The 19771-nt window shown below is 37.3% G+C and overlaps 1 protein-coding gene across 2 annotated transcripts in view; it reads right to left on the bottom strand.

Annotated features, from left to right (window-relative positions):
* LOC145534221 (uncharacterized) overlaps positions 1-18885 on the bottom strand; it is a 60906-nt gene extending 42021 nt beyond the window's left edge. For both annotated transcript variants that reach the window (XM_081561562.1, XM_081561561.1), the window contains exons 1-2: positions 18530-18885; positions 18269-18311 (exon numbers count right to left, since the gene is read on the bottom strand). The gene's annotated coding sequence lies outside the window, so the exon portion shown is untranslated. The remainder of the gene's footprint in view (positions 1-18268; positions 18312-18529) is intronic.
* Positions 18886-19771: the final 886 nt, after the last annotated feature.

Raw genomic sequence — 19771 nt, 5'->3', positions numbered from 1 at the left:
GAAGGTTTTACATAATTACATATGTGCATGGATATGTGAGAAATTCTGGTGTTGACTTGTATTTGTCAAGGACCTGGTCGTTGATGGATGTAAATATATCAGTGGGGTGTGTGTGTGCTCGTGTGTTTAGTCATGTCCAATTCTTTGCAACCCCATGGACTGTAACCCACCAGGCTCCTCTGTCCATGGGATTTCCCAGGCAAGAATACTGGAGTGGGTTGCTATTTCCTACTTCAGGGGATCTTCCCAACCCAGGGATCAAACCCGTGTCTCTGTGTCTCCTGCATTGGCAGGTGATTCTTTACCACCACGGCCAACTGATTGTCATTGCATTGATGCTGTCTTCCTCTGTCTATATTAATACCTGCAGAAAATGATCCAACTCTGCCAAAGAAGGCTCAGAAATCTAAAGAATACAGAATAAGTACCTCAGAAATAGAGGTATTTTCTTTTATTTTAGATGTTGATATACTTTTTATAGTGATATAACATCACAGGTTTTATTCAATTTTTGCATTTTAATAATCTTTTCAGATACATATAAAAAACTGGCAAAATTCAAGCATGCTCTGGACCAAATCAAATGTGATATTGTATATCACCAGGTGGTTTATTAAATATTTGTTGAGAAAATAAAATATGTTCAATGATTTAAGAATTAAGCATTGAGTTAGCTCTACTTATTTTCAGTCTCACATCGAAATTTGAAAAATGCATGTTGAATAAGTAGACTCTATTAATATTTCACTTAAAACCTAAAATGTCTGCTCCACTCAAAGTGATGGATGAATAACTGAGTCCATAACTTCTGTGTTAGAAAATAGTTTCCCCCATTGACCAAAGTAGTTCTCAATGGCAATTTAATAGGTAAAGGGGGAAAAGAAACACTAAAAAAGAAAGTGACAGCTTTTCTAGGCTCTCAGAATGAGTGAGAAGGGACTTTTTCAGATAAATGCATGGACTCTTTCAATGAAAGGTGCTTTCCCGGTGGCTCAGTGGTAAAGCATCTGTCTGCAATGCAGGAGACTCAGGAGACCTGGGTTCAATCCCTGGGTTGGGAAGATCCCCTGGAAGAGGAAATGGCAACCCATTCCAGTATTCTTGCCTGGAGAATTCCATGGACAGAGGAGCCCGGCAGGCTACAGCCCATGGGGTTCGCGAAGAATCGGACACGACTAAGCATACATGTACCTCTCAATGAAAAAGCACCTGATTTAAAAAAAAGAAAAAGTATGTTTAATACTGGAATAAATTGAAATCCCCCAGATCCCTGCTAAAAATTTCGTTGCATTTCTGAATTAAACAACTCTTTCAGGGACTACTCAATATGTCAGTCACCTTTAATAATTGAATTGGCTCCAAGAAACTAGCAAATAAGGAGCTTATGATTTTTTCTCCCCCTAGGTCCTCATTACATTGGAAAACTTCAAAGATTGAAATTTAATTTGATCGTTTGTTTCCTAGAATCTCTTCTTGATTTGGTGAACTTCCCATGGTTGAATATTTCTTGACATTGACTTTATCTGGTTATGATAGTACAGACCAAACCACCAAAGAGAAAGATTTTGCAAGTGCATAACTGCAGGCTGCATTGACCATTTGGGTTATCTGCAGATTTGGCTGCTTTTGACTTGCCAGCACATTTTTTCTTATATCCTGTGCTGTGTTAGTTTGCTGAATGTCTGAATGTTCCTTGTATCCAAAAGAAAAATACTAAGGCACATGAGTTGTGCCATTGTATAAGTGTTTTGGGATGGTATTTACAAAATCTTCTAAATATAAATTTCTATCCAAGTAAAAATTATGTAATTTCAAGACAAGTAACTGATGGATCTCACAAGTAGTGTTTGAGTTTTTCGGTCTATGTTAATAGTGCATGTTTGGTGATAGGCTACTCTATATTTATATATACATTAAGCACATTATGCTATCAATGGTTAAGTAAATAAAGTATTACACTTAAGTCAATTTTCTTTTATTTAACTAGGAACAAGGGCTTCCCTGGTAGCTGACCTCGTAAATAGTCCTCCTGCAATGCAGGGCACCCTGGTTTGATTCCTGGGTTGGGAAAATCCCCTGGAGAAGGGATAGGCTACTCATTCCAGTATTCTGGGGCTTTCTTGCTGGCTCAGATGGTAAAGAGTCTGCCTGTAATGCAGGATACCTGGGTTCAATCGCTGAGTTGGAAAGATCCTCTGGAAGAGGGCATGGCCACCCACTCCAGTATTCTTGCCTGGAGAATCCCCATGGATAGAGGAACCTGGCGGGCTACAGGCAAAGAGTCAGACATGACTAAGCGACTAAGCACAGCACAGCAACCTTCACTTTTCCTTTATCTAATGAGATACAGACAATAGCAGCAATAAATTGAAGAGAAAGAAAAATAACAGGGATAAATCTAGGAGACACTGGCCACAACCACATAATAGTTATCCTCTTAATAACATCTACAAAGCTATGTTTCTAACCCAAGCACATTTCTAACTCATTTCACGTTCTTTTAGTCTTTACTAGTTCTCATCTGGATTGAAATTGTTCTTTTATGTATGAGATAATTTAGCACAGTATTCAGATTGGCAATTTATTTTAATATACTATTTTGTCTCTTATTACAAATGCCATATATGTTGTGTTACACTTTTAATATGGACAAGAATAAAATAAAGAAAATGTACTCTATTAGTCATTACTATAGAAAAATCATGATGGACATTTTCACTGGGTAACTCTCTCTTATGTTGTTGTTGTTCAGTTCATGTTAAAGAGAAAGTGAAAGTCTCTCAGTCCTGTCCAACTCTTTGTAACCTGGAATTCTCCAGGCCAGAATACTGGAGTGCCTTTCCCTTTTCCAGAGGATCTTCCCAACCCAGGGATTAAACCCGGGTCTCCTGCATTGCAGGCAGATTCTTTACCAGCTGAGACACAAGTGAAACCCGAGAATACTGGAGTGGGCAGCCTATCCCTTAGCCAGTGGATCTTCCTGATCCAGGAATCAAACCGGGGTCTCCTGCATTACAGGTAGATTCTTTACCAACTGAGCTATCAAGGAAGCCCACGTCCACTTTAAATTCTATATTAAAATTAAGCCATATTTTTTGCTTTTCTTTATCTTAAACACTTCCTTGTATAACAAGTAATTTTCACTTGTAGCTTCTTAAAACTTTTCTTTCGTTTGAGTGACAAAATAATAAGGTCATCTTGGCCTCAAGTTTCTGGTCTTTTTATTTTTCCCATGTAGCAACATATATATCAGCACATATATATTAGCAAATAGGGCTTCCCAGTGGTAAAGAATCCACCGGCCAAAGCAGGAGATGCAGGTTTGATCCCTAGGTCGGGATGATCCCCTGGAGAAGGAAATGGCAACCCGCTCCAGTCTTCTTGCCTGAGAAATCCCATGAATAGAGAAGCCTAGTGGGCTACAGTCCATGGGTCACAAAAGAGTCTGACACAACTTAGCAACTAAACAACAATTAGTATATATATATATATATATATATACACGCATACACACATTTATAAGTAAATATATAATAGAAACTTACCCTATGCTATATTTATTAATTTTTCACAAAAAATTTAAATCTGTGTATATGTGTAAAAGATTATTTAATAGACTTCCCAGGTGGTGCAGTGGTAAAGAATCCACCTCCCAGTGCAGGAGATGAGTGTTCAATCCTTGGGTCAGGAAGATCCTCTGGAGGAGGAAATGACACCCCACTCCAGTATTTGTTTAAAAGATTATTTAATGACTGATTATAAAATGCAATTAATTTAAATTTTTGTTTTATATTTCAGCATTGCAAGAATTAAATTTAATTTTGAATTTCTTGAGAATCACAGAAAATAGAAACATAATTTTTTTATGAGTAATGAAAACATACCCATAATTCAAATTAAGAAATATTCTGAAACTAAATTCTAAAATGACATATTATAGTGTAGGGTTTATTCACTGGCCTTTGTACAACATAGACAAATTACATTTACTTTTGTGAAAAAAAGTAAAGTTTTGAATATTGTGCCCCTTTAATTGTAATTCACTGTGATGACCCAGTGTGCTGAGTCTAAAGGATCTGAGATAAAGTTTGTAAGGGGAATTAATGGTTCTGATACCTGGGGTATAATTTAAGGTTATTTATTGCATAAAAGATTAGGTGGCATGAAATTAGATAAACAACCAACAGGATACAGAAAACTCTCACATGTGCCTGTGTACTTTCTGTCATCTGGCTCAGTGGTTCTCAAACTTGAGTGCACATTAGAATCCTCTGGAGGGCTTGTTCAAGTTCAGATTTCTGGCCCCATCCCCAGAGTGTCCCATGAGCGGGTCTGGGGTGGAGGCTCGGGCTTTGCAGTGCTCGTGGTTCCCAGATGATGCTTGTGTTGCTGGCTCCATTCCGCACGTTGATCATTACAGTTCTAGGGTATCCTGTGTTAGAGGAAATGTATTCATAGAAGACTTTTGGAATTAGTGTGGATGCAGAGGTAAACAATGGAGAAGGAAATGGCAACCTACTCTAGTATTCTTGCCTGGAGAATCCCAGGGACAGAGGAGCCTGGTGGGCTACCGTCTATGGGGTCGCACAGAGTCGGACAAGGCTGAAGCGACTTAGCAGCAGCAGCAGAGGTAAAGAAATGTGCCAGTTTCACAAGGTCAGCCCAAATTTACTTCTAGCAGAAAATTTATATTTCTTTCCCTTCCTTTCTTCCTTCCAGCCAAAGGCATACAAAATTGTGATTTTTCTGGTAGGCAGATAAACAACAGTGTTATGGAGGAACACCGGCAAAGTGACAATGCCTTTATCCCATTGGAACTGTGTTTTTTCCCTCTTCTCTGAGACAGGGAAAAACTGAAGCTCTGGGAATCAACAGGCTTTTGATGAAAGTAAAGTGCAGAAGATACAAAGAAATAATAATAAAAAAAAAATCTGTGTCTCAACTGGAGGGACACAAAAGGACTGGCATGAAAGTAAAAGTGTGTGACTCTGCAAATATTCAATATGATGATGGATTTGGTAAAAACTGTGCAAATTTCCTCCTTATTCTCTAGAGTAGGTGGTTAATGCATTCTATTATGTTAAAGGATGGAGCTGCTAGGGAAAAAAAAAAAGAGAGGCGAGGGTGAATGAAGACTAGCCAACATGTGGTTATTGCTAATGGCCACGCAAATAAAATAATTTGATTATTAAACATTTTGGTTGGTTTCAGATCATCATGCTTTATAAGATTCTATATACTCTTTAATTTCTTTATGTCTAATTCACCTAAAATGGAACAAAAAAATATTATATCAAAATAAAATTTTTAAATTAAGGGATTTCAACTAGCCACAAGTCTCTCCTTTTTTTTTTTTTTAATCTCATTAACTCTATGAATTATTTACTTTGGTGTTCAAAGTAATTTTAAAATAATAAAATATGAGGTTGGCACATTTCATTCTCAGATTTATGTTCTATTGAAAATAATGAAAAGTGACATTTTCCACAGTTTATTGTGACCCACACAGTCAAAGGCTTTAGCATAGTCAATAAAGCAGAAATAGATATTTTTCTGGAAATATCTTGCTTTTTCGATGATCCAGCGGATGTTGGCAATTTGATCTCTGGTTCCTCTGCTTTTTCTAAAACCAGCTTGAACATCTGGAAGTTCACGATTCACATATTGCTGAAGCCTGGCTTGGAGAATTTTGAGCATTACTTTACTAGCGTGTGAGATGAGTGCAATTGTGCGGTAGTTTGAGCATTCTTTGTCATTGCCTTTCTTTGGGATTGGAATGAAAACTGACCTTTTAGTAAAAGTCGAAATATTTACTTACCAGAGATAACACAAGGGTGATGATCCTATCAATCAGAGTGGATGCTTGCCAGGCTCTTAATGGGCAGGAAATTAGTCCTTGTGCCGAGATCAAGAGGAAGCCTGGGGTTTCCCTAATGGTCCAGTGGTTAAGAATATGCCTGCCAATGCAGGGGACATGGGTTTGATCCCTGGTCCAGGAAGATCCCAACTAAGTTGGTGTGCCACAACTACTGAGCCAGTGCTCTAGGGCCTATGAACTGCAACTACTGAGCCAGTATGGTCCAACGATTGAAGCCTGAGCGCCCAGAGTCTGTGCTCCACAACAAGAGAAGCCACTCTAATGAGAAGCCTGCACACCACAACGAAGAGTAGCCCCCACTTGCTGCAACTAGAGGTGGTCTGTGGGCAGCAACAAAGACCCATCACAACCAAACAGTAAAATTAATAAATAAATCTTTAAAAAATAAAGACGAAGCCTGGGAGTTATCCAAGGAGGCCTAGAGTGGCCAGAATGAAGGAGGTACACTTGAAGAACTACTTACAATGCAGCATAGAAATCATTCAATATTTTCACAATCTGTACAGCCACAACAGCCCACCCCAGCAGAATATCAGCCTGTTGCTTTTTTGACATTTATGTTCATACTTTTGAGTCTTGATCCTATGCTTCTAGAGTATAAGCTCTATAGGCTTCTGTTTTTTCCCTAATGTGCCCCCAAGTCCCAGAACAGTGTCTTCCACATAGTAGACATGCCATAAATATTTGTTGAATGAATGAATAAATGATACGTAACAGACTTTCATGATACAAGGGAATACTCTCAGGATTTATTTCATTCTTAAATATTACAGAAACATACTTCATAAAGTGAATTTGCAGTAGCTCAATATTACTTCCTAATCCTTGAGAATAACATTTTCTATTTTAATAATATAACGTTTCTCAATTCTTTATGTGCAGATGGCTACGCTGCTGAATTCATAAAGAAATGATAGTCAAACACTTTTAATATAGCACTCCATTATTAAAATGCTTTGGGACTATAATACATGCATACATATTTATTTTGAAATAATAAGTATATTCTATAAATTATTATATGCATAAAACACATACCAAAATAGAAATATTAAAATATAAGCTAAAGAGCAATTAAGCAATATTATATTTTATATTAAGCAACATTATATTTTACTTAGTGTTCCAAAATTTTTCATTATTTTATTATAATTATTATACTAAAACATCGTTGGTACCTATTAACAGTGACTTTTAATGCCAGCAATATTATTTACTCTATCACATTATTCTGGAAAATATTGCTATAATACTTTGTGACATAGTTGGACAAATATTTTGGTTGGAAGTTAATTCATTTGATTTTCATGGCTCTCATAGTTGAGAATGATAACCTTACATAGACACAAAGATCCAAATGCAAAAAGAAGTCATCAGCTACACTTATCAAATCATACTATTGATTTTTAAAATTTATCTATCTGAACAATTATGAAAAGGATTTTGTTAAAATTCAGCTTGTCTAATTCTCTCTTTCCTAATGTTCACCAATTGTTATTCAAGCAATTTTGAAGGAGTTAAATGGTTATATTTATAGCAAATAGGCTATACTTCATTTGGAGTATCTTAAAACAGATTTGAAAATCTGTTTTTAATGGCTTCATGTTGATAAATACATAGATGACACTCGGGTAAATTTTGGAAAGTGGTAACGTAACTCCAAGGGCTTCTCTGGTGGCTCAAAGGTAAAGAATCCGCCTCCCAGTGCAGGAGATGTGGGTTCAATCCCTGGATCAGGAAGATCCCCTGGAGAAGGAAATGGCAACCCACCCCAGTATTCTTGCCTGGGAAATCCCTTGGTCAGAGCACCCTGGGCGGCGACCATCCATGAGGGTTGCAAAGAGTCGGACACAACTTGGCAACTAAACAACAACAAAAAGCCTAACTCCGAATATCTCCAAACAACATTTTTAAAAGTGCTCTCTTCATCGTGTGGATATGTTTTGAAAAATCATTCCATTCTTATAATTTTAAAACATTCCTTTTATCTTGAAGGGCAAATAGTGTGTTAATTTTTCTCTAAAATATGGAGCTTCCCTTGTAGCTCCGCCTGTAAAGAATCTGCCTGCAATTGCAGGAGAGCTGGGTTCGATTCCTGGGTCAGGAAGATCCCCTGGGGAAAGAAATGGCAACCCACTCCAGTAATCTTGCCTAGAGAATCCCATGGACAGAGGAGGCTGGCAGGCCATAGGGTTGCAAAGATTCAGACCCAACTGAATGAATTTCACTTTCACAAGAGACTGATATGTGATTACTAATCAACTTCACTAGCTTTAGCTTGATTGGGTTCTCATATTTTTTTTTTTAAAGCTTCAGTGAATTCAAAAATTAGACTAGACAGATATTAAAAATTGATAGATATACTAATGTCAGCTTGTATGTCCTAGTCCTATTTAAACTTTCTCTTCCAATATCTTATTCATTTCACTAAGTTTTAAAAATTCAGTGTTATCATACAAGATACCAGTAGGAATGTCTAAATATAGATTCCACCTGTTTCTTTTGTTACATTTGGCCTCCACTGCTTCAATATTTTCAAGTCAATTCTGCTTTGTTCTTTTTTTTTTTTTAAGAAACTTGGATTTTTTAAATTCATGCATTTCACCTATTTTAAATATCCTGCTAACTTTCATATTTCATTAAGGCTGTATAAGATTGTAGGTACAAAAATATTTCCAGTTGTGACTAGGTAGGGTGCTTCTCTCTCCTCCTTCAGGGCTTCCAAAGGAATAAGAAGATGAAGCTGTTTAATTGACAGCACGCTGTAAGGCTCCAAACTGTCAGAATAATTTGAAGGCAGATTAGCCTTACAGATTGTTTATTAGCATACTGGCAAAGGGATGGTGACTGCTTCCCACTTGGCTCTGCATAATTGGATCTTCCCGAGAAAAACACTCTTGTGAAATTGGGAGTGGGTAGTGGGTCAGGGAGGGACCAAGACAAACCCATTCTGCAGTTGAAAGCACATTGTAGTGTCTTCATTTATGATATTTAGCCAGCAAGGCTGAACTACGTCGTATTTTTTGAATTGGGGTCCACGAGGTAGCAAAGAGTCAGACACGACTGAAACACTTAACACACACACATAGTTGCTTTACACCGTTGGGTAGGTTTCTGCTGTACAATGAAGTAAATCAGCTATTTGTTGTTGTTCAGTTGCTAAGTTGTGTCCTACTCTTAGAGGCCCCATGGACTGCAGCATGCCAGACTTCCCTGTCCTCCACTGTTTTCCAGAGTTAGCTAAAATTCATGCTCATTGAGTCAGATAGGTTATCTAACCATTTCATCCTCTGCTGCCCCCTTCTCCTTTTGCCTTCAATCTTCCAATCTTTCCCAGCATCAGCTATAGTATACATATATCTACTCTCTCTTGGGCCTCCTTCCCACCAGCTCGGCTCATCCCCTCTATCTATGTCACTAAAGAGCACCAAGCTGAGCTCCCTTAATACTTCTAAGAGCTATTAATACCATGTGACCCAGAAGTCCCACTTCTGGACATATACCTGGAGAAAACCATGATTCAAAAAGACAAATGCACCGCAATCTTCATTGTAGCACTATGTACAATAGCCAGGACTTCCCTTATAGCTCAGTTGGTAAAGAATCTGCCTGCAATGCAGGAGATCTGGGTTCAATCCCTGGGTCTGGAAGATCCCCGGAGAAGAAAATGGCAACCCATGCCACTATTCTTGCCTGGAGAATTACATGGACAGAGGAGCTTGGCAGGCTACAGCTTATGGGGTCACAAGAGTTGGACACGACTTAGCAAACTCAACCACCACCAGGACACAGAAGCAACATAAATGTCTGTTGACAGATGAATAGATAAAGAAGATGTGGTACATACATACAATGGTATATGAATGAGTGAGTGTTAATCGCTCAATCGTGCCTGACTCTTTGCGACCCCATGGACTGAAGTCCACCAGGATCCTATGTCCATGGGATCTTCCAGGCAAGGATACTGGAGTGTGTTGCCATTTCCTTCTCCAGAAATATGAATATCAGTTCAGTTCAGTCGCTCAGTCATGTCTGACTCTTTGCAATCCCATGGACTGCACCACACCAGTCTTCCCTGTTCATCACCAACTCCCGGAGTTTACCCAAACTCATGTCCATTGAGTTGGTGATGCCACCCAACCATTTCATCTTCTGTTATCCCCTTCTCCTCCTGCCTTCAATCTTTCCTGGCATCAGGGTCTTTTCAATTGAGTCAGTTCTTTGCATCAGGTGGCCAAAGTATTGGAGTTTCAGCTTCAGCATCAGTCCTTCAATGAATACTCAGGACTGATCTCCTTTAGAATGGACTGGTTGGATCTCTTTGCAGTCCAAGGGACTCTCAAGAGTCTTCTCCAACACCACAGTTCAAAAGCATCAATTCTTCAGTGCTCAGCTTACTTAATAGTCCAACTCTCACATCCATACATGACTACTGGAAAAATCATAGCTTTGACTAGATGGACCTTTGTTAGCAAAGGCTTTATTTGTAATGAAAGTTTAAAGTGGAACCTCATATATGTGAGGGAATTAAAAAGTAATTTAAAAGGAAACCATACTGGGGTTAACAGATTAGAGTTAGGAAAGATGGAAACTAAGGGCTCATGTGATTGATCCAGAATTGTGTCAAGTTGTAGGTGTTATAGCAAAGAATCTGTAAAAAGTCATAAAGAATGTGATAGAGATAAAATGAAGCACAAGCCAATTTGGGGAACTCTACTTCATATGTCAGGGCTTCTCTTTTCCACAGCCTACCACATTCAGAAAGAGGAAGATGCCCTCAAAAGTGTCAGCTTAGACCTTATAAAAAACTCTCTATCAACTTCATTAAATTGTCTAAACACTCTCTTCTTTAGTACTGATTCCTGCTTTTAAAGTAAAGCGTTGATTGCTTTTTGATCATAGAGGTATATATCTGAGATAAAATAAAAGGTGTGGCATAACTCGAGATAGAAAATTACTGTGTTCTTTAGAAGTGTACAGGATCTTCCCGGAATCTGAGCACTTGAAGAAAAGATACAGAAATAACATTTTAAAAATTATTTATTCTCATAATAGTTTTGAAATGTCTGTGCTTGAAATGAAGCTCATGACTTCTCAGGTCTTTGTTAAATACCTTACTAAGTCTCTTTAAATTGAGGCATATTAAATCTTTACAAAATTTTAGTAAAATTTCTCAGCCTATTAAAAAGAACACATACATCAGGGAAGAAGTTTTCAGAAGCAGACACAATGACAGATGTAACAGTTCCTCAAAAGAAAAAAATAATTAAAAGCTAAAAAATAAACAAGGATAAAGTACTACAACAATAGCAGTGTTCAAAATAGGGGCTAGGAATCATTAAAAACTTTAAAATTCTATGTAGCATTATTCTTTTTAAAAAAGTTAAAAATTTGTAATCATATATTTGCTTTAAAAATAATTACAATTTTAAAATGGCATTTCAATCTTTGATATTTTTTATCTTTTGAAAGATCCAGTTATACTGACCTCAACTCCTAATGGTTATATAACTGATGAAATATCACTGATTTGTTAATATTTTCAATTATCCAAATAAATATAATGGGTGTAGATTATCTATGAGAAAGTCTCAATAGTGGATCAGGTTTTATAATAATATCTAAAATTATTAAAACCTCCTCTTATTCTATTTCAAATAAAATGTGTTCAGGAATGTAAACTTACCTAAATATTAATCAAGCAAATATAATCGAAGGAAATATGTGCCTTATTGCCCTCTTTGACATGACTAAAAACTGACTTTACCAATAATGAAAGTGTCATTCCATAAATGCAATGTGCTAATGCTGGGGTGTCTTAATATGCTGACAAATGACCTTTAAACCATTAGTCTTAAGTCATCCTCATATTCTCGTTCAGTCCTCACCACATGGATTCAGTTGCCAGTCAAGACAGTATCCTTCAGAACCCAGAGATGATAAAGCTTCTTTATCATCTACCTAGAGGGCTGGGATATCTTCCTTCATTACCTGTGTCACCAGAAACCATCATACCTTATAACAGTAGTCATAGGTTAAACTTGATATACTTGTTAATTCAAGCCTTACATTGATATCTTATGATCACTGCTTTAAAAATGATCTGCTTTGGATCTGCCAGATTCCAAAGGCTGTGTCTTTTCTATTTTTCAAATATGAGACTTCTTCCTAGTGAAATTGTAGAAAAGTCAATGTATTTAATGCAGGGAAGAGAAGAATCAGACCCAAGAGTACCTTTCAGTATGTGGACATCCCAGTGGAGTGAGGTTGGGAGAGAGGCAAGACAAGTATATGAGTAATGATTAATTTTAAGGAAATAGAAATAAGGAAGTATAAAAATGAGAAACCTCATTACTTTCCTCTGCTATTTTTCTTGCAGAATGACTGCATGTAAGATGAAACGTAAGTGATCTGGAACTGTCTCTAGAGAAAAAAACTGTAATATAATTTATGATGAAGTGAACAAAACATAATTTTAAATTTCTCAGAAAAATTACATAAAGTCTAATAAAGTTAAAATTAAGTTCTTCTAATAAACATAATTGATATTGACTCCCAATGTATTTCATATACATTTATCTCATATTTGTAGTTTGTGCTTAAAAATACAATTTAGTGATAATAATTATAAAAATCATAGCAAAGATGATTGAATAGTAATTACATGTTAGACACTACTTTAGGCACTTTACGTGATATTTCATTTACTATTCATGACAGTCATATGAAGAAGATAATTTGATTCCTATCTTTTTTACATGTTAAAAAAATGAGATGTACTTGAGCAATTTACCTAGATTCTCCACAGATCATATGGGGCATATCCAGAATTTGAACCCAGATGTCAGATTTCAGAACCTGAACTCTGTTTAAATTCTTTTTTTGCTGTTGTTAAATTTCATTCTCTATACATGCATGAAGTCCTATAACATTCAAATGTGCATTAAGAATGTAAAACTATGGAGATGATCAGTCAGTTCAGTTCAGTTCAGTCGCTCAGTCATGTCCGACTCTTTGCAACCCCATGAATCACAGCACGCCAGGCCTCCCTGTCCATCACCAACTCCCGGAGTTTATACTCAGAAAATAGTTGCACAATAGCTGGATGAGCATTTGAACAAACGGTGGTATTAAACTTTAAAGAATATATAACTCAATATAGAGAAATACAATAATGCTTATATGAGTAATAATAGAATGTATACATCCTTAAAGTTTCCCAACTGCTTACTGTACATTTAATCTTCTTTGTTTATGGCAACATCCCTGTGAGGGGGTAATTGTATTCTCATTACACTTTATGGGTGAAAAAAACTAAAGCTCAGTTTTATTACTTTGCCCAACTTAATACAATATTAGGTGGCAGAATCTAAACTTGAGTCAAGGTCCTGTAGCTACCCACCCAATCCTATTTTAACACACGAGTTAGCCTTGGGAATCGATCACACCAAATTTATTACCTTCTTCTTTCCTGACTTCTGGTTTGCCCTAAACATATATATTCTAGAAGCTAAAGTTCTTTTTTTACCTCCTGTTGGAATTTTATATGATCACATTTATTTTATAGCCTAAGTCATTATGTCACTGCCCTGTGAGTGCTTCTCCCCTGCTCAGAAGCCCTAAGCTATTCTGGGAGTGTGTTCCGCCCTATATTTAAGACATTCCTTTGAAAATGAGATGAGTGGTAACCTTATTAATATTTCATATTCTCAATCCTGCTTGAATTGATAATGTTGCAGTAATTTTAGGGTGAAATAATGAAACATAATATGCATAGAGAGTAAGTATTCCTGTCAGAGAATTAATAAAACTTAGTTGTGAGAGGGAAAAAAAAAAATTCTCACTGTTTTAGCCCCAGTTAGGAGGATTTAGCCTTTCTCTCCATCCTATGCAAGATGCCACATTACTAAATAAAGTATCTTTATGTGCTGGAGTGAAAAGAAAAGCTAGCCTCGCTATTCACCGTAGCTGAATATAGAACTGTTGAGTCCTGTGTATCCCCACAGAGGTGTGGGGATGAACCACTGTGGCGTTAGCAGGGACCCGAGAAATGAGCTGTCTCAGCAGGATGGGCCAGCTGCCCCGCCAGCGTGGCTCTGCTGAAAGGCAAGCACATACATTCATTTATTCTTTAAGACCACTACCAAGGCTGTGGGTTCTATATATGATCAAGATGCTAATTCCCAGTGAACAAGAGGGGCAGAGCCCTCTTTGCTGAAGTGGTATCCAGCATGCAAACTTGGTCTCATCCACTCTTTCTACTCACCCAGTGCTGTGTCCTGCTGTTCTGAGCAATTTAAGACACAGAAACATTGGCAAACTTAAAGACAGGTTACTACTAACATGTAGGTACACAAAGGGATTTATAAAGTGAAAAAAATACACAAATTATTGTTTCACCAGCCATCTAAATTTGCAGTCTTATTTTCATAGAGTATCTCAAAATCTGTTTAGAAAGATAACAATTGATTCTTTCAAAAAATCCAAATATAGCCGAAGGTATATATTTGGTTCAAAGTAGACATGGTTAAAGCTCAAATTTCTTTTGTTTCCATGCTTTAAATACATTAGTAGTCATTAACAGTGAGCTTTAAATCCTTTTAAAATAAAATAACTTATTTTGCCTTGAGCATGTTCTGTTACCACTGGTGTTTTATTTTTTTTTCAGCATTCATTTTTTCCATCCATTGTTTAGTATATACACTCTTTCAAATTTAGAAGTTTATCATATATTTTGTAGTCTTTATTGAATTTATTATACTATTGCTTCTGTTTTATGTTTTGTTTTTTTTGGCCACAAAGCATGTGAGATCTTGCCTCCCAACCAGGGATCGAATCCATACCCTCTGGATTGGAAGGTGAAGTGTTAACCACTGGACTGTAAGAGAAGTCCTTATCATATATTTTTAAAAGTGATATTGTTCATGTTCAGTTCTTTTATCATACTTGCTATTTTCTAAATATTTTGAGATTTTGCATGTTACACAGCCCTCCATACATTTCTCCCTTAATCTACAGTTGAACCCTCACAATGTTTTGCACATGAGAAGAGAGAAGGGTCAGGACAGGGAAAAGTTACTTCAATAAATCGCTTAATACAGAGAACTAGACAGCCGCTGTGAACCTCAATGAAGCAGTGAATGTAAAACTGGTGTTTCCTGACCTTCACGGGTCTCCATGCCTGTCTACTTCATGGCTACAGGATTCTTTGACAGAACAAGCATATTAGATGTATTCCAGCCCTTAAGCTACCCATTTAGGGTTATTAATTTGTTAAATTATTTCAGGGATTTAATTTTGATGTCTCATTTTGAAAGAACTCACTTCTAGTCTCTGTTTCCTGGCAAGGCTTTCTGAATATCTGGGATTGTCTAAAATTCAGCATATAACTTGTCAAGAAGATAAATGATGTCCTAAAAACTTGAAAGAACTGATATGCTTTACCAAGTTTCTCCCATTACCAGGTGTGACATAGCCATTGAGGGGAGCAGAGGCCGAACAGAGAAGCGTGGTGAGGTGAAGAGCGCTTTCCACTTGTTAAATTGTGTAATGTTTCCATTGTTGAGTTCAGCTGGTTGATAAAAATAAATTGTAAACCTCATTCCTTATAACCATTTCCTTGGAACTGTCCTCTATCCAGCTCACTTATTTTAAAAAAGCACCTGTTGAACGGAAATTCTGTGAAAGGTCCATATGTTCAGGTGGGAATTTTTAGCACAGTTTGCTAAAAATTCCAGGTTTCCCTCTTTTTAGGCATATCATAGGAGTATTGTTGTTGTTATTTAGTCATTAAATTGTGTTTGACTCTTTTCAACCCCATGGACTGTAACCCACTAGGCTCCTCTGTCCAAGGATTTTTCCAGGCAAGAATATTGGAGTGGGTTGCCATTTCTTTCTGCGGGGCATCTTCCTGAACAAGGGATCGAACCTATGTCCCCTGCTTGGCAGGTGGATTCCTTACCACTGAGCCACTTGGAAAGCCCTCATAGGAGTATATCCCTGGCTTTCTTGTTGATGATGTATTATGTGCCTCGATGTGACCAAAAAGTATTAAATTAAATTAAATTTAATTGCTAATGTGAGACCTTCCCAATTTCTTTTTTCTTTCTTCTAAGGACCCAGCAGAGTTTCAGATAGTGATCCTTCCATCAGCCAAGGTCCTCCACTAAGAGCAAACCGAACAGCGATCCCTAGTCAACCCATGATGACATGTATCATGAGCATAAACCTTTGCTCTGTCAAGACACTGAGAATTGGGTTTGTGGTCACTGGAGCATGACCTCATCCCTCCTAACTGATGTCCTGTGTAAATTGAACATTTCAATACTTTTAAAAAGTTGCAGTTTTATCCTTTAAAATACTTTAATACTGCAACCTGGCTCATTTTCTAATATCTGAGTTCCATAAAGATAGTTTCCATTGTTAAATGTTTTCCTAGCTGTAGATGAAAGATCATGAGTTGAAAGGATCTGTAGAGTTTATCCTGAACCTTGACAAGGAGTAATGACATTAAACATCAATCACATGGTAATTTGCAGTTATCATTGGGCTGTTATTGTGTCTTTATTAAAGGCAAAAACTTCAAATACGTGCGAGAAATCATTTTTGCATTTTAATACGACTATGCTTGCATGCTCAAAAACAAACTTGGGAGTCGATAAATTCCACTGGGAAATAGTCATTAAAATACATGAATATCTGCTGCTGGTTCAGATTTTGACACAAGTTCACTTGTTTTACTGTGTATCACCATGCTTCAGAGCATGTTAAATATAGTTTAATGCCTATATGAGACTCAGAGAACATGGACATTTTGATCAGGCATCTATGGATTATTCTACAGTTTCACCTGGGCACTTGATTCCACTGATGACAAAAATCATTCATTGAGGTCTCATTTCCTTTCTGTGTAGGGAAGAATGAAGTCCCTGGCAAATGCCTTTCTCTATTATATCTGAAAGCTCCCCAGTTACACCTCAATTTTAAAATCTTGTCCACCTCATCTTCAATCTGTTGTGTTTGAGGTTGAAGAAATATATCAAAAGAATTTCCATTGTACTCTAACTTTGAGGATGTAAAGTCCAATCTCAAAACTTTATCTTTTGAAAGGTATGCACTGAGAATCACAATTTTCTGTAGCACCTAAGTAATGACACTGGTTCTGCTAATGTTTAAGTTTGAGAATCAAGTAGTATTCAAATACCTTTCTCTCATTAGTCATTTAAAGGCTTCTCGTTCAATCTCCAGCAGGGGCAAGGAGGTAGAGAAAAGGAAAGAACTGAAGATAAAAATCATCAGATCTCATGACAAAGGAAATCAGTTATAATTTGACGGCAGAAAAACTGGAGTACAAGGTTGAAAAGGTTAAGACATAATCACACACCAAAAAGCAAAGAGTGAGAATCTTATTGGTTAAATTAATATTTAGAAACCTAACACACAAATGGATTTGGTACAGTAGCTATAAAAGCATTTCTGAATTTCATCATCTTCACATTAATTTTCCGAGCACTTCTGGAGAACAAGATAGATGCCAGGCACAATGAGGCCTTGTGAGATGCTGATTCATGCGAGTCAATCAGTGCATTATTACAGTTAAAGTTTTGTTTTTTTTTTTTTTTTTTGAGAAAAGGGAAAAAAATACCAAGATGAGGCCCTGACATTTCACTTTTCATGTGAGAAAAAGGAGTGTATATATTATCTTCATTTCATCTAATTTTTAAAAAGTCAGGTTCTAATTCTTATTGCTGCACCGTGATGGGAAAGGTAGGTTAGGGGAAAATTACGTGCTTTGTAAAAGAAATTTCAGAAAGAGAAGACATTGATTTATAGGGGACTGAAGATATAAAGATAATATTTCAAAATTTCCTTTTATGCAAAAGCCAATGGTACGTCTTCTTGTTTCTGTGGCCATAGAACTCTGCTTTGCAACACACAAGAGGTTGCCATCACGTGAGGCAAGGCAAACTTCTTTAAGAAAAATCAAACAGAGTGAAATTCATCTTGATAGAGATGGCAAAGCATGATACAGATGGCATGGTTGTGGCTTATTTGCATCCACTGGGCAATTTTACAGCAAGAGCCACTAGGATCCATGGACAACATGTGTTTGTTGAGGCCTCTGCAGCAGAAATGTGTCTGGCATTTCCTTTAAGATATCCCTGATCACATCTGTCCCTCACATCATAAGATGTTCCCTTAAGAGGTGATCTATGAGTTGTAATGAGTGAATCCTGAGCAGCTAAATGGATCTGGGCATGTTAGACATGGTGACTGGGATACCTTGTCATAGTGCTGCTGTAATTAGTGTTCTCCTGCCCTACATGCACTTCTCTGCAGGAGACCAGGTCTCTGTACTCTGTGGAAATCAAGCAACGCCATACTACTTACTTGGGCCAATGGACCATGAAGTCTAATGAAGAAGATCATTGTCCTGGAGTGAAGAAAACATGAATCAGAGACTCAGCCAACTCAAAGTGGTGGAGATATATATATATATATAGATATAGATATAGATGCATATTTTAATGTAAACCACTGATAGACGGGACTAATAAAAAACAAGGAAGTCTTGTCATGTGTTAAGGTCCATGGATGGACCTTAAGGACATTATGCCAAGTGATATAAGTCAGACAGAGAAAGATACATACCATATGAGCTCTCTTATATGTGAAATCTGAAGACAAAACAAAACACCTCACAGATACAGAGAAAGGATTAGTGATTGCCAGAGAGAAGAGGGGGTGGTGCAAAATGGGTGAAAGTAGTCAAAAGCTACAAACTTTCAGTTATTAAAAAAAAAAAAAGTCCTGTGAATGTAGTGTAATGTGATTATAGTTAATACTACTGTATTGTATTTTTGAAAGGTTTTTAGGGAGTAAATATTAAAAGATGCAATCATAAGGAAAAATTGTAACTAAGTGTGGTGTTGAAGGAGGAAACAGACAGAACAGGCTCCATCTTGAAAGCAGGACTCCATCTTGGGCTGGAATGTGGACTTTGAACTATATGCCCAGTATCTATGGAAACAACATACCAACTGGAAAACCAGGCCCCCAGAAGGAACAGCCCCAGGGCTTGTACCTAGACTCTCCCTCACCTAAAAGAATACCCTAATTATTTGTGTAATGAATAGAATCCTACATTCTATCATGCTTATTGGGGAATGACCACAGGCCTATTGATAATTGTCCACTGTTAACTACCTAGGCTTAAGGCATATGAATCATGGGTTACCTTTGATTGTATCTTTCTTTTCCTTTGTTCAGAGTAGTTTCAGGGAATTTGGGGAGATGGGTTTGGGCACGTACACTTAGGGTATATAAGGTTTTCACAAAAACTGGTCGGGGTCCTTGGCTAAGAGGAGACTCTTCCTTGGGCCCATTGGTGTAATAAACTGCTCTCCACTATCTGCATTGTCCTTCTGAGTGAGTTTGTTTTCCGGAACGTGTGACTACAACAGTGTTAGATGTTAATTAGACATTGTCATGGTCATTGAACAATATATACAAATATCAAGCCATCATGTTGTACAAGTGAAACTAAGGTAACCTTTTATGTCAATTATGTCTCAATTTTTTAAAATATTATTTTTTGCCATAAAAACAAAGGTTTTTTTTTTTTTTTTTTTTTTTTTTTAGGGCACAGCTGGAACTCCCAGGACACTATGGGACTTTAGACTTCAGGTGTCTTGGGGAGTAATATGGGTCCTGATGAGGGGCAGTGGGAGGAGAGGATGGGCTGAGATGGGCTGAATGTCAGCGGCTGCCCAGAGAAGAGCCTAACCATGCAGGAGGTACTGCTCCTGAGACCACACCTCCCAGGGGAAGCGATCTCATGCGATCCTGGGAGATCTATGGGTACTTGGTAGGAGAGTCTCGGTCTGAGAAATA

The sequence above is a fragment of the Giraffa tippelskirchi genome, chromosome 14, assembly GCF_054371585.1.
Source record: "Giraffa tippelskirchi isolate mGirTip1 chromosome 14, T2T-mGirTip1v1.2.pri, whole genome shotgun sequence".
Lineage (NCBI taxonomy): Eukaryota > Metazoa > Chordata > Mammalia > Artiodactyla > Giraffidae > Giraffa > Giraffa tippelskirchi.
The sequence above is the reverse complement of the archived record's forward strand: the minus strand, read 5'-3'. Positions and strand labels throughout refer to the sequence as shown.